We start from the raw sequence: 13,787 nt of genomic DNA, 5'->3' as shown, positions 1-13,787 counted from the left end.
CAGATTACAGAATGCCACCAGATGTGCATCGGAAACTACTGCTGGTTTTCAGGGAACGATCAAAGCGTAGACTGTTTCAGACATTACTCCCATGGAGGAAAGTGCGCATGGTGACTGTTTTATTCAATCCCGATGCATTTTCTGTGTTTCATCAACACTCTGATAGTCCACAGATTACAGAATGTTTCAAGATGTGCATCGGAAACTACTACTGGTCTTCCAGCTAACGATCAAATCGTAGACTGTTAGAGACATTACTCCCATATAGGAAAGTGCGCATTTTGACTGTAGTATTCCATCCAATTGCAATTTCTGTGTTTCATCAACACTCTGATAGTCCACAGATTAAAGAATGCCTCAAGATGTTCATCAGAAACTACTACTGGTCTTCCAGGGAACGATAAAAGCGAAAACTTTTAGAGACATTACTCCCATGGAGGAAAGTGGGCATGGTGACTGTTGTATTAAATCCCGATGCAATTTCTGTGTTTCATCAACACTCTGATAGTCTACAGATTACAGAATGCCACCAGATGTGCATCGGAAACTACTACTGGTCTTGTGGGGAACGATCAAAGCGTAGACTGTTTGAGAGATTACTCCCATGGAGGAAAGTGCGCATTGTGACTGTTGTCTTCAGTCCCGATGCAGTTTTTGTGTTCCATCAACCCTCTGATAGTCCACAGATTACAGAATGCCTCCAGATGTTCATCGGAAACTACTACTCGTCGTCCAGGGAACGATCAATGCATAGTCTGTTTGGGACATTACTCCCATGGATGAAAGTGCGCATGGTGACTGTTGTAGTAAGTCCCGATGCAATTTCTGTGTTTCATCAACACTCTGATAGTCCACAGATGACGGAAAACCACCAGATGTGCATCGGAAACTACTACTGGTCTTCCAGGGAACGATCAAAGCGTAGACTGTTAGAGACATAACTCCCATGGAGGAAAGTGCGCATGGTGACTGTTGTATTCAAACCCGATGCAATTTCTGTGTTTCATCAACACTCTGATAGTCCACGGATTACAGAATGCCTCCAGACGTGCAATTGAAACTACTACTGGTCTTCCAGGGAACGATCAAAGCGTAGACTGTTTGAGACATTACTCCCATGGAGGAAACTGCGCATGGAGACTGTTGTATTCAATCCCGATGCAATATCTGTGTTTCATCAACACTCTGATAGTCCACAGATTACAGAAAGCCTCAGGATGTGCACCGGAAACTACTACTGGTCTTCCAGGGAACGATCAAAGCGTAGACTGTTAGAGACATTACTCCCATGGAGGAAAGTGCGCATGGTGACTGTTGTATTCAAACCCGATGCAATTTCTGTGTTTCATCAACACTCTGATAGTCCACGGATTACAGAATGCCTCCAGACGTGCAATTGAAACTACTACTGGTCTTCCAGCTAACGATCAAAGCGTAGACAGTTAGAGACATTACTCCCATATAGGAAAGTGCGCATTTTGACTGTAGTATTCAATCCAATTGCAATTTCTGTGTTTCATCAACACTCTGATAGTCCACAGATTACAGAATGCCTCAAGATGTTCATCAGAAACTACTACTGGTCTTCCAGGGAACAAACAAAGCGTGGACTCTTTGAGACATTACTTTTATGGAGGAATGTGCGCATGGTGACGGTTGTATTCAATCCCGATGCAAATTCTGTGTTTCATGAACACTCTGATAGTCCACAGATTGCAGAATGCCTCCAGATGTACATCGGAAATTACTACTGGTCTTCCAGGGAACGATCAAAGCGTAGACTGTTAGAGACACTACTCCCATGGAGGAATGTGCGCATGGTGACCGTTGTATTCAATCCCGATGCATTTTCTGTGTTTCATCAACACTCTGATAGTCCACAGATTACAGAATGCCACGAGATATGCATCGGAAACTACTACTGATCTTCCAGGGAACGATCAAAGCGTAGACTGTTTCAGACATTACTCCCATGGAGGAAAGTGCGCATGGTGACTGTTGTATTAAATCCCGATGCAATTTCTGTGTTTGATCAACACTCTGATAGTCTACAGATTACAGAATGCCACCAGATGTGCATCGGAAACTACTACTGGTCTTCCAGGGAACGATCAAAGCGTAGACTGTTAGAGACATACCTCCCGTGGAGGAAAGTGCGCATGTTGACTGTTGTATTCATTTCCGATGCAATTTCTGTGGTTCATCAACACTCTGATAGTCCACAGATTACAGAATGCCACGAGATGTGCATCGGAAACTACTACTGGTCTTCCGGGGAACGATCAAAGCGTAGACTGTTTCAGACATTACTCCCATGGAGGAGAAGTGCGGATGGTGACTGTTGTGTTCAATCCCGATGCAATTTCTGTGTTTCATCAACACTCTGATAGTCCACAGATTACAGAATGCCACCAGATGTGCATCGGATCCTACTACTGGTCCTGCAGGGAAGGATCAAAGCGTGGTCTTCCAAGGAACGATCAAAGCGTAGACTGTTTCAGACATTACTCCCATATAGGAATGTGCGGATGGTGACTGTTGTGTTCAATACCGATGCAATTTCTGTGTTTCATCAACACTCTGATAGTCCACAGATTATAGAATGCCACCAGATATGCATCGGAAACTACTACTGGTCCTGCAGGGAACGATCAAAGCGTAGACTGTTGGAGACATACCTCCCGTGGAGGAAAGTGCGCTTGTTGACTGTTGTATTCATTTCCGATGCAATTTCTGTGGTTCATCAACACTCTGATAGTCCAGAGATTACAGAATGCCACCAGATGTGCAATTGAAACTACTACTGGTCTTCCAGGGAAAGATCAAAGCGTAGACTGTTTGAGACATTACTCCCATGGAGGAAACTACGCATGTTGAATGTTGCATTCATTCCCGATGCAATTTCTGTGTTACATCAGCACTCTGATAGTCCACAGATTACAGAATGCCACCAGATGTGCATCGGAAACTACTACTGGTCTTCCAGGGAACGATAAAAGCGTAGACTGTTAGGGACATTACTCCCATGGGGGAAAGTGCGCATGGTGACTGTTGTATTCAATCCCGATGCAATTTCTGTGTTTCATCAACACTGTGATAGTCCACAGATTACAGAATGCCACCAGATGTGCATCGGAAACTACTGCTGGTTTTCAGGGAACGATCAAAGCGTAGACTGTTTCAGACATTACTCCCATGGAGGAAAGTGCGCATGGTGACTGTTTTATTCAATCCCGATGCATTTTCTGTGTTTCATCAACACTCTGATAGTCCACAGATTACAGAATGTTTCAAGATGTGCATCGGAAACTACTACTGGTCTTCCAGCTAACGATCAAATCGTAGACTGTTAGAGACATTACTCCCATATAGGAAAGTGCGCATTTTGACTGTAGTATTCCATCCAATTGCAATTTCTGTGTTTCATCAACACTCTGATAGTCCACAGATTAAAGAATGCCTCAAGATGTTCATCAGAAACTACTACTGGTCTTCCAGGGAACGATAAAAGCGAAAACTTTTAGAGACATTACTCCCATGGAGGAAAGTGGGCATGGTGACTGTTGTATTAAATCCCGATGCAATTTCTGTGTTTCATCAACACTCTGATAGTCTACAGATTACAGAATGCCACCAGATGTGCATCGGAAACTACTACTGGTCTTGTGGGGAACGATCAAAGCGTAGACTGTTTGAGAGATTACTCCCATGGAGGAAAGTGCGCATTGTGACTGTTGTCTTCAGTCCCGATGCAGTTTTTGTGTTCCATCAACCCTCTGATAGTCCACAGATTACAGAATGCCTCCAGATGTTCATCGGAAACTACTACTCGTCGTCCAGGGAACGATCAATGCATAGACTGTTTGGGACATTACTCCCATGGATGAAAGTGCGCATGGTGACTGTTGTAGTAAGTCCCGATGCAATTTCTGTGTTTCATCAACACTCTGATAGTCCACAGATGACGGAAAACCACCAGATGTGCATCGGAAACTACTACTGGTCTTCCAGGGAACGATCAAAGCGTAGACTGTTAGAGACATAACTCCCATGGAGGAAAGTGCGCATGGTGACTGTTGTATTCAAACCCGATGCAATTTCTGTGTTTCATCAACACTCTGATAGTCCACGGATTACAGAATGCCTCCAGACGTGCAATTGAAACTACTACTGGTCTTCCAGGGAACGATCAAAGCGTAGACTGTTTGAGACATTACTCCCATGGAGGAAACTGCGCATGGAGACTGTTGTATTCAATCCCGATGCAATATCTGTGTTTCATCAACACTCTGATAGTCCACAGATTACAGAAAGCCTCAGGATGTGCACCGGAAACTACTACTGGTCTTCCAGGGAACGATCAAAGCGTAGACTGTTAGAGACATTACTCCCATGGAGGAAAGTGCGCATGGTGACTGTTGTATTCAAACCCGATGCAATTTCTGTGTTTCATCAACACTCTGATAGTCCACGGATTACAGAATGCCTCCAGACGTGCAATTGAAACTACTACTGGTCTTCCAGCTAACGATCAAAGCGTAGACAGTTAGAGACATTACTCCCATATAGGAAAGTGCGCATTTTGACTGTAGTATTCAATCCAATTGCAATTTCTGTGTTTCATCAACACTCTGATAGTCCACAGATTACAGAATGCCTCAAGATGTTCATCAGAAACTACTACTGGTCTTCCAGGGAACGAACAAAGCGTGGACTCTTTGAGACATTACTTTTATGGAGGAATGTGCGCATGGTGACGGTTGTATTCAATCCCGATGCAAATTCTGTGTTTCATGAACACTCTGATAGTCCACAGATTGCAGAATGCCTCCAGATGTACATCGGAAATTACTACTGGTCTTCCAGGGAACGATCAAAGCGTAGACTGTTAGAGACACTACTCCCATGGAGGAATGTGCGCATGGTGACCGTTGTATTCAATCCCGATGCATTTTCTGTGTTTCATCAACACTCTGATAGTCCACAGATTACAGAATGCCACGAGATATGCATCGGAAACTACTACTGATCTTCCAGGGAACGATCAAAGCGTAGACTGTTTCAGACATTACTCCCATGGAGGAAAGTGCGCATGGTGACTGTTTTATTCAATCCCGATGCATTTTCTGTGTTTCATCAACACTCTGATAGTCCACAGATTACAGAATGTTTCAAGATGTGCATCGGAAACTACTACTGGTCTTCCAGCTAACGATCAAATCGTAGACTGCTAGAGACATTACTCCCATATAGGAAAGTGCGCATTTTGACTGTAGTATTCAATCCAATTGCAATTTTTGTGTTTCATCAACACCCTGATAGTCCACAGATTAAAGAATGCCTCAAGATGTTCATCGGAAACTACTACTGGTCTTCCAGGGAACGATAAAAGCGAAAACTTTTAGAGACATTACTCCCATGGAGGAAAGTGCGCATGGTGACTGTTGTATTAAATCCCGATGCAATTTCTGTGTTTCATCAACACTCTGATAGTCTACAGATTACAGAATGCCTCAAGATGTTCATCGGAAACTACTACTGGTCTTCCAGGGAACGATCAAAGCGTAGACTGTTAGAGACATTACTCCCATGGAGGAAAGTGCGCATGGTGACTGTTGTATTAAATCCCGATGCAATTTCTGTGTTTCATCAACACTCTGATAGTCTACAGATTACAGAATGCCACCAGATGTGCATCGGAAACTACTACTGGTCTTTCAAGGAACGATCAAAACGTAGACTGTTAGAGACATTACTCCCATATAGGAAAGTGCGCATTTTGACTGTAGTACTCAATCCAATTGCAATTTCTGTGTTTCATCAACACTCTGATAGTACACAGATTACAGAATGCCACCAGTTTTGCATCGGAAACTACTACTGGTCCTGCAGGGAACGATCAAAGTGTGGTCTTCCAGGGAACCATGAATGCGTAGACTGATTCAGACATTACTCCCATGGAGGACAGTGGGGATGGTGACTGTTGTGTTCAATCCCGATGCAATTTCTGTGTTTCATCAACACTCTGATAGTCCACAGATTACAGAATGCCTCCAGATGTGCAATTGAAACTACTACTGGTCTTCCAGGGAAAGATCAAAGCGTAGACTCTTTGAGACATTACTTTTATGGAGGAATGGGCGCATGGTGACGGTTGTATTCAATCCCGATGCAATTTCTGTGTTTCATCAACACTCTGATAGTCCACAGATTGCAGAATGCCTCCAGATGTGCATCGGAAACTACTACAGGTCTTCCAGGGAACGATCAAAGCGTAGACTGTTAGAGACATTACTCCCATGGAGGAATGTGCGCATGGTGACGGTTGTATTCAATCCCGATGCATTTTCTGTGTTTCATCAACACTCTGATAGTCCACAGATTACAGAATGCCACGAGATATGCATCGGAAATTACTACTGATCTTCCAGGGAACGATCAAAGCGTAGACTGATTCAGACATTACTCCCATGGAGGAAAGTTCGGATGGTGACTGTTATGTTCAATCCCGATGCTATTTCTGTGTTTCATCAACACTCTGATAGTCCATAGATTACAGAATGCCACCAGATGTGCATCGGAAGCTACTACTGGTCCTGCAGGGAACGATCAAAGCGTAGACTGTTAGAGACATACCTCCCGTGCAGGAAAGTGCGCATGTTGACCGTTGTATTCATTTCCGATGCAATTTCTGTGGTTCATCAACACTCTGATAGTCCACAGATTACAGAATGCCACCAGATGTGCATCGGAAACTACTACTGGTCTTCCAGGGAACCATCAAAGCATAGACTGTTTGAGAGATACTCCCATGGAGAAAAGTGCGAATGGTGACTGTTGTATTCAATCCCGATGCAATTTCTGTGTTTCATCAACACTCTGATAGTCCACAGATCACAGAAAGCCTCCAGATGTGCATCGGAAACTACTACTGATCTTCCAGGGAACGATAAAAGCGAAAACTTTTAGAGACATTACTCCCATGGAGGAAAGTGCTCATGGTGATTGTTATATTAAATGCCGATACAATTTCTGTGTTTCATCAACACTCTGATAGTCTACAGATTACAGAATGCCACCATATGTGCATCGGAAACGACTACTGGTCTTCGAGGGAACGATCAAAGCGTAGACTGTTTGAGACACTACTCCCGTGGAGGAATGTGCGCATGGTGACTGTTGTATTGAATCCCGATGCAATTTCAGTGTTTCATCAACACTCTGATAGTCCACAGATTACAGAATGCCTCCAGATGTTCATCGGAAACTACTACTCGTCTTCCAGGGAACGATCAAAACGTAGACTGTTTGAGACATTACTGCCGTGGAGGAAAGTGCGCATGGTGACTGTTGTATTCAATCCCGATGCAATTTTTGAGTTTCATCAACACTCTGATAGTCCACAGATTCCAGAATGCCTCCAGATGTTCATCGTAAATTTCTACTTGTCTTCCAGGGAACGATGAAAGCGTAGACTGTTTCAGACATTACTCCCATGGAAGAAAGTGCGCATGGTGACTGTTGTATTCAATTTCGATGCAATTTCTGTGTTTCATCAACATTCTGATAGTCTACAGATTACAGAATGCCACCAGATGTGCATCGGAAACTACTACTGGTCTTCCAGGGAACGATCAAAGCGTAGACTGTTAGAGACATACCTCCCGTGGAGGAAAGTGCGCATGTTGACTGTTGTATTCATTTCCGATGCAATTTCTGTGGTTCATCAACACTCTGATAGTCCACAGATTACAGAATGCCACGAGATGTGCATCGGAAACTACTACTGGTCTTCCGGGGAACGATCAAAGCGTAGACTGTTTCAGACATTACTCCCATGGAGGAGAAGTGCGGATGGTGAGTGTTGTGTTCAATCCCGATGCAATTTCTGTGTTTCATCAACACTCTGATAGTCCACAGATTACAGAATGCCACCAGATGTGCATCGGATACTACTACTGATCCTGCAGGGAAGGATCAAAGCGTGGTCTTCCAGGGAACGATCAAAGCGTAGACTGTTTCAGACATTACTCCCATATAGGAAAGTGCGGATGGTGACTGTTGTGTTCCATACCGATGCAATTTCTGTGTTTCATCAACACTCTGATAGTCCACAGATTATAGAATGCCACCAGATGTGCATCGGAAACTACTACTGGTCCTGCAGGGAACGATCAAAGCGTAGGCTGTTGGAGACATACCTCCCGTGGAGGAAAGTGCGCTTGTTGACTGTTGTATTCATTTCCGATGCAATTTCTGTGGTTCATCAACACTCTGATAGTCCAGAGATTACAGAATGCCACCAGATGTGCAATTGAAACTACTACTGGTCTTCCAGGGAAAGATCAAAGCGTAGACTGTTTGAGACATTACTCCCATGGAGGAAACTACGCATGTTGAATGTTGTATTCATTCCCGATGCAATTTCTGTGTTTCATCAACACTCTGATAGTCCACAGATTACAGAATGCCACCAGATGTGCATCGGAAACTACTACTGGTCTTCCAGGGAACGATCGAAGCGTAGACTGTTTGGCACATTACTCCTTTGGATGAAAGTGCGCATGGTGACTGTTGTAGTCAATCCCGATAAAACTTCTGTGTTTCATCAACACTCTGATTGTCCACAGATTACAGAAAGCCTCAGGATGTGCACCAGAAACTACTACTGGTCTTCCAGGGAACGATCAAAGCGTATTCTGTTAGAGACATTACTTCCATGGAGAAAAGTGCGCATGCTGACTGTTGTATTCAATCCCGATGCAATTACTGTGTTTCATCAACACTCTGATAGTCTACACATTACAGAATGCCACCAGATGTGCATCGCAAACTACTACTGGTCTTCCAGGGAACGATCAAAAGCGTAGATTGTTTGAGACATTACTCCCGTGGAGGAAAGTGCGCATGTTGACTGTTGTATTCAATCCCGATGCAATTTCTGTGTTTCATCAACACTCCGATAGTCCACAGATTACAGAATGTTTCAAGATGTGCATCGGAAACTACTACTGGTCTTCCAGCTAACGATCAAAGCGTAGACAGTTAGAGACATTACTCCCATATAGGAAAGTGAGCATTTTGACTGTAGTATTCAATCCAATTGCAAATTCTGTGTTTCATCAACACTCTGATAGTCCACAGATTAGAGAATGCCTCAAGATGTTCATCGGAAACTACTACTGGTCTTCCAGGGAACGAACAAAGCGTGGACTCTTTGAGACATTACTTTTATGGAGGAATGTGCGCGTGGTGACGGTTGTATTCAATCCCGATGCAATTTCTGTGTTTCATGAACACTCTGATAGTCCACAGATTGCAGAATGCCTCCAGATGTGCATCGGAAATTACTACTGGTCTTCCAGGGAACGATCAAAGCGTAGACTGTTAGAGACATTACTCCCATGGAGGAATGTGCGCATAGTGACCGTTGTATTCAATCCCGATGCATTTTCTGTGTTTCATCAACACTCTGTTAGCCCACAGATTACAGAATGCCACGAGATATGCATCGGAAACTACTACTGATCTTCCAGGGAACGATCAAAGCGTAGACTGTTTCAGACATTACTCCCATGGAGGAAAGTGTGCATGGTGACTGTTTTATTCAATCTCGATGCATTTTCTGTGTTTCATCAACACTCTGATAGTCCACAGATTACAGAATGTTTCAAGATGTGCATCGGAAACTACTACTGGTCTTCCAGCTAACGATCAAATCGTAGACTATTAGAGACATTACTCCCATATAGGAAAGTGCGCATTTTGACTGTAGTATTCAATCCAATTGCAATTTCTGTGTTTCATCAACACCCTGATAGTCCACAGATTAAAGAATGCCTCAAGATGTTCATCGTAAACTACTACTGGTCTTCCAGGGAACGATAAAAGCGAAAACTTTTAGAGACATTACTCCCATGGAGGAAAGTGCGCATGGTGACTGTTGTATTAAATCCCGATGCAATTTCTGTGTTTCATCAACACTCTGATAGTCTACAGATTACAGAATGCCACCAGATGTGCATGGGAAACTACTACTGGTCTTCCAGGGAACGATAAAAGCGTAGACTGTTAGAGACATACCTCCCGTGGAGGAAAGTGCGTATGTTGACTGTTGTATTCATTTCCGATGCAATTTCTGTGGTTCATCAACACTCTGATAGTCCACAGATTACAGAATGCCACGAGATGTGCATCGGAAACTACTACTGGTCTTCCAGGGAACGATCAAAGCGTAGACTGTTAGAGACATTACTCCCATATAGGAAAGTGCGCATTTTGACTGTAGTATTCAATCCAATTGCAATTTCTGTGTTTCATCAACACTCTGATAGTACACAGATTACAGAATGCTACCAGATGTGCATCGGAAACTACGACTGGTCCTTCAGGGAACGATCAAAGCGTGGTCTTCCAGGGAACCATCAAAGCGTAGACTGTTTCAGACATTACTCCCATCGCGGTTCTAGGCGCGCAGTCCGGAACCGTGCGACTGCTACGGTCGCAGGTTCGAATCCTGCCTCGGGCATGGATGTGTGTGATGTCCTTAGGTTAGTTAGGTTTAAGTAGTTCTAAGTTCTAGGGGACTAATGACCACAGCAGTTGAGTCCCATAGTGCTCAGAGCCATTTGAACCATTACTCCCATGGAGGAAAGTGCGGATGGTGACTGTTGTGTTCAATCCCGATGCAATTTCTGTGTTTCATCAACACTCTGATAGTCCACAGATTACAGAATGCCTCCAGATGTGCAATTGAAACTACTACTGGTCTTCCAGGGAAAGATCAAAACGTAGACTCTTTGAGACATTACTTTTATGGAGGAATGTGCGCATGGTGACGGTTGTATTCAATCCCGATGCAATTTCTGTGTTTCATCAACACTCTGATAGTCCACAGATTGCAGAATGCCTCCAGATGTGCATCGGAAACTACTACTGGTCTTCCAGGGAACGATCAAAGCGTAGACTGTTAGAGACATTACTCCCATGGAGGAATGTGCGCATGGTGACGGTTGTATTCAATCCCGATGCATTTTCTGTGTTTCATCAACACTCTGATAGTCCACAGATTACAGAATGCCACGAGATATGCATCGGAAATTACTACTGATCTTCCAGGAAACGATCAAAGCGTAGACTGTTTCAGTCATTACTCCCATGGAGGAAAGTGCGGATGGTGGCTGTTGTGTCAATCCGGATGCAATTTCTGTGTTTCATCAACACTCTGATAGTCCACAGATTACAGAATGCCACCAGATGTGCATCGGAAACTACTACAGGTCCTGCAGGGAACGATCAAAGCGTAGACTGTTAGAGACATACCTTCCGTGGAGGAAAGTGCGCATGTTGACCGTTGTATTCATTTCCGATGCAATTTCTGTGGTTCATCAACACTCTGATAGTCCACAGATTACAAAATGCCACCAGATGTGCATCAGAAACTACTACTGGTCTTCCAGGGAACCATCAAAGCATAGACTGTTTGAGAGATACTCCCATGGAGGAAAGTGCGAATGGTGACTGTTGTATTAAATCCCGATGCAATTTCTGTGTTTCATCAACACTCTGATAGTCCACAGATCACAGAAAGCCTCCAGATGTGCATCGGAAACTACTACTGGTCTTCCAGGGAACGATAAAAGCGAAAACTTTTAGAGACATTACTCCCATGGAGGAAACTGCGCATGGTGACTGTTGTATTAAATCCCGATGCAATTTCTGTGTTTCATCAACACCCTGATAGTCTACAGATTACAGAATGCCACCAGATGTGCATCGGAAACTACTACTGATCTTCCAGGGAACGATCAAAGCGTATACTGTTAGAGACATACCTCCCGTGGTGGAAAGTGCGCATGTTGACTGTTGTATTCATTTCCGATGCAATTTCTGTGGTTCATCAACACTCTGATAGTCCACAGATTACAGAATGCCACCAGATGTGCATCGGAAACTACTACTGGTCTTCCAGGGAACGATCAAAGCATATACTGTTTGAGAGATACTCCCATGGAGGAAAGTGCGCATGGTGACTGTTGTATTCAATCCCGATGCAATTTCTGTGTTTCATCAACACTCTGATAGTCCACAGATCACATAAAGCCTCCAGATGTGCATCGGAAACTACTACTGGTCTTCCAGGGAACGATAAAAGCGAAGACTGTTAGAGACATTACTCCCGTGGAGGAAAGTGCGCATGGTGACTGTTGTATTCAATCCCGATGCAATTTTTGCGTTTCATCAACACTCTGATAGTCTACAGATTACAGAATGCCACCAGATGTGCATCGGAAACTACTACTGGTCTTCCAGGGAACGATCAAAGCGTAGACTGTTTGAGACATTACTCCCGTGGAGGAATGTGCGCATGGTGACTGTTGTATTCAATCCCGATGCAATTTCTGTGTTTCATCAACACTCTGATAGTCCACAGATTACAGAATGCCGCGAGATGTTCATCGGAAACTACTACTCGTCTTCCAGGGAACGATCAAAACGTAGACTGTTTGAGACATTACTGCCGTGGAGGAAAGTGCGCATGGTGACTGTTGTATTCAATCCCGATGCAATCTCTGTGTTTCATCAACACTCTGATAGTCCACAGATTACAGAATGCCTCCAGATGTGCATCGGAAACTACTACTGGTCCTGCAGGGAACGATCAAAGCGTGGTCTTCCAGGGAACGATCAAAGCGTAGACTGTTTCAGACATTACTCCCATGGAGGAAAGTGCGGATGGTGACTGTTATGTTCAATCCCGATGCAATTTCTGTGTTTCATCAACACTCTGATAGTCCACAGATTACAGAATGCCACCAGATGTGCATCGGAAGCTACTACTGGTCCTGCAGGGAACGAACAAAGCGTAGACTGTTAGAGACATACCTCCCGTGGAGGAAAGTGCGCATGTTGACCGTTGTATTCATTTCCGATGCAATTTCTGTGGTTCATCAACACTCTGATAGTCCACAGATTACAGAATGCCACCAGATGTGCATCGGAAACTACTACTGGTCTTCCAGGGAATCATCAAAGCATAGACTGTTTGAGAGATACTCCCATGGAGGAAAGTGCGAATGGTGACTGTTGTATTCAATCCCGATGCAATTTCTGTGTTTCATCAACACTCTGATAGTCCACAGATCACTGAAAGCCTCCAGATGTGCATCGGAAACTACTACTGGTCTTCCAGGGAACGATAAAAGCGAAAACTTTTAGAGACATTACTCCCATGGAGGAAAGTGCTCATGGTGACCGTTGTATTAAATCCCGATGCAATTTCTGTGTTTCATCAACACTCTGATAGTCTACAGATTACAGAATGCCACCAGATGTGCATCGGAAACGACTACTGGTCTTCCAGGGAACGATCTAAGCGTAGACTGTTTGAGACACTACTCCCGTGGAGGAATGTGCGCATGGTGACTGTTGTATTGAATCCCGATGCAATTTCTGTGTTTCATCAACACTCTGATAGTCCACAGATACAGAATGCCTCCAGATGTTCATCGTAAATTTCTACTGGTCTTCCAGGGAACGATGAAAGCGTAGACTGTTTCAGACATTACTCCCATTTAAGAAGGTGCGCATGGTGACTGTTGTATTCAATTTCGATGCAATTTCTGTGTTTCATCAACATTCTGATAGTCCACAGATTACAGAATGCCTCCAGATGTGCATCAGAAACTACTACTGGACTTCCAGGGAACGATCAAAGCGTAAACTCCTTGATACATTACTCCCATGAAGGAAAGTGCGCATGGTGACTGTTGTATTCAATCCCGATG

The sequence above is a fragment of the Schistocerca gregaria genome, chromosome 1 (genome assembly GCF_023897955.1).
Source record: "Schistocerca gregaria isolate iqSchGreg1 chromosome 1, iqSchGreg1.2, whole genome shotgun sequence".
NCBI classification, from domain to species: domain Eukaryota; kingdom Metazoa; phylum Arthropoda; class Insecta; order Orthoptera; family Acrididae; genus Schistocerca; species Schistocerca gregaria.
This window is presented reverse-complemented; position numbering follows the sequence as displayed.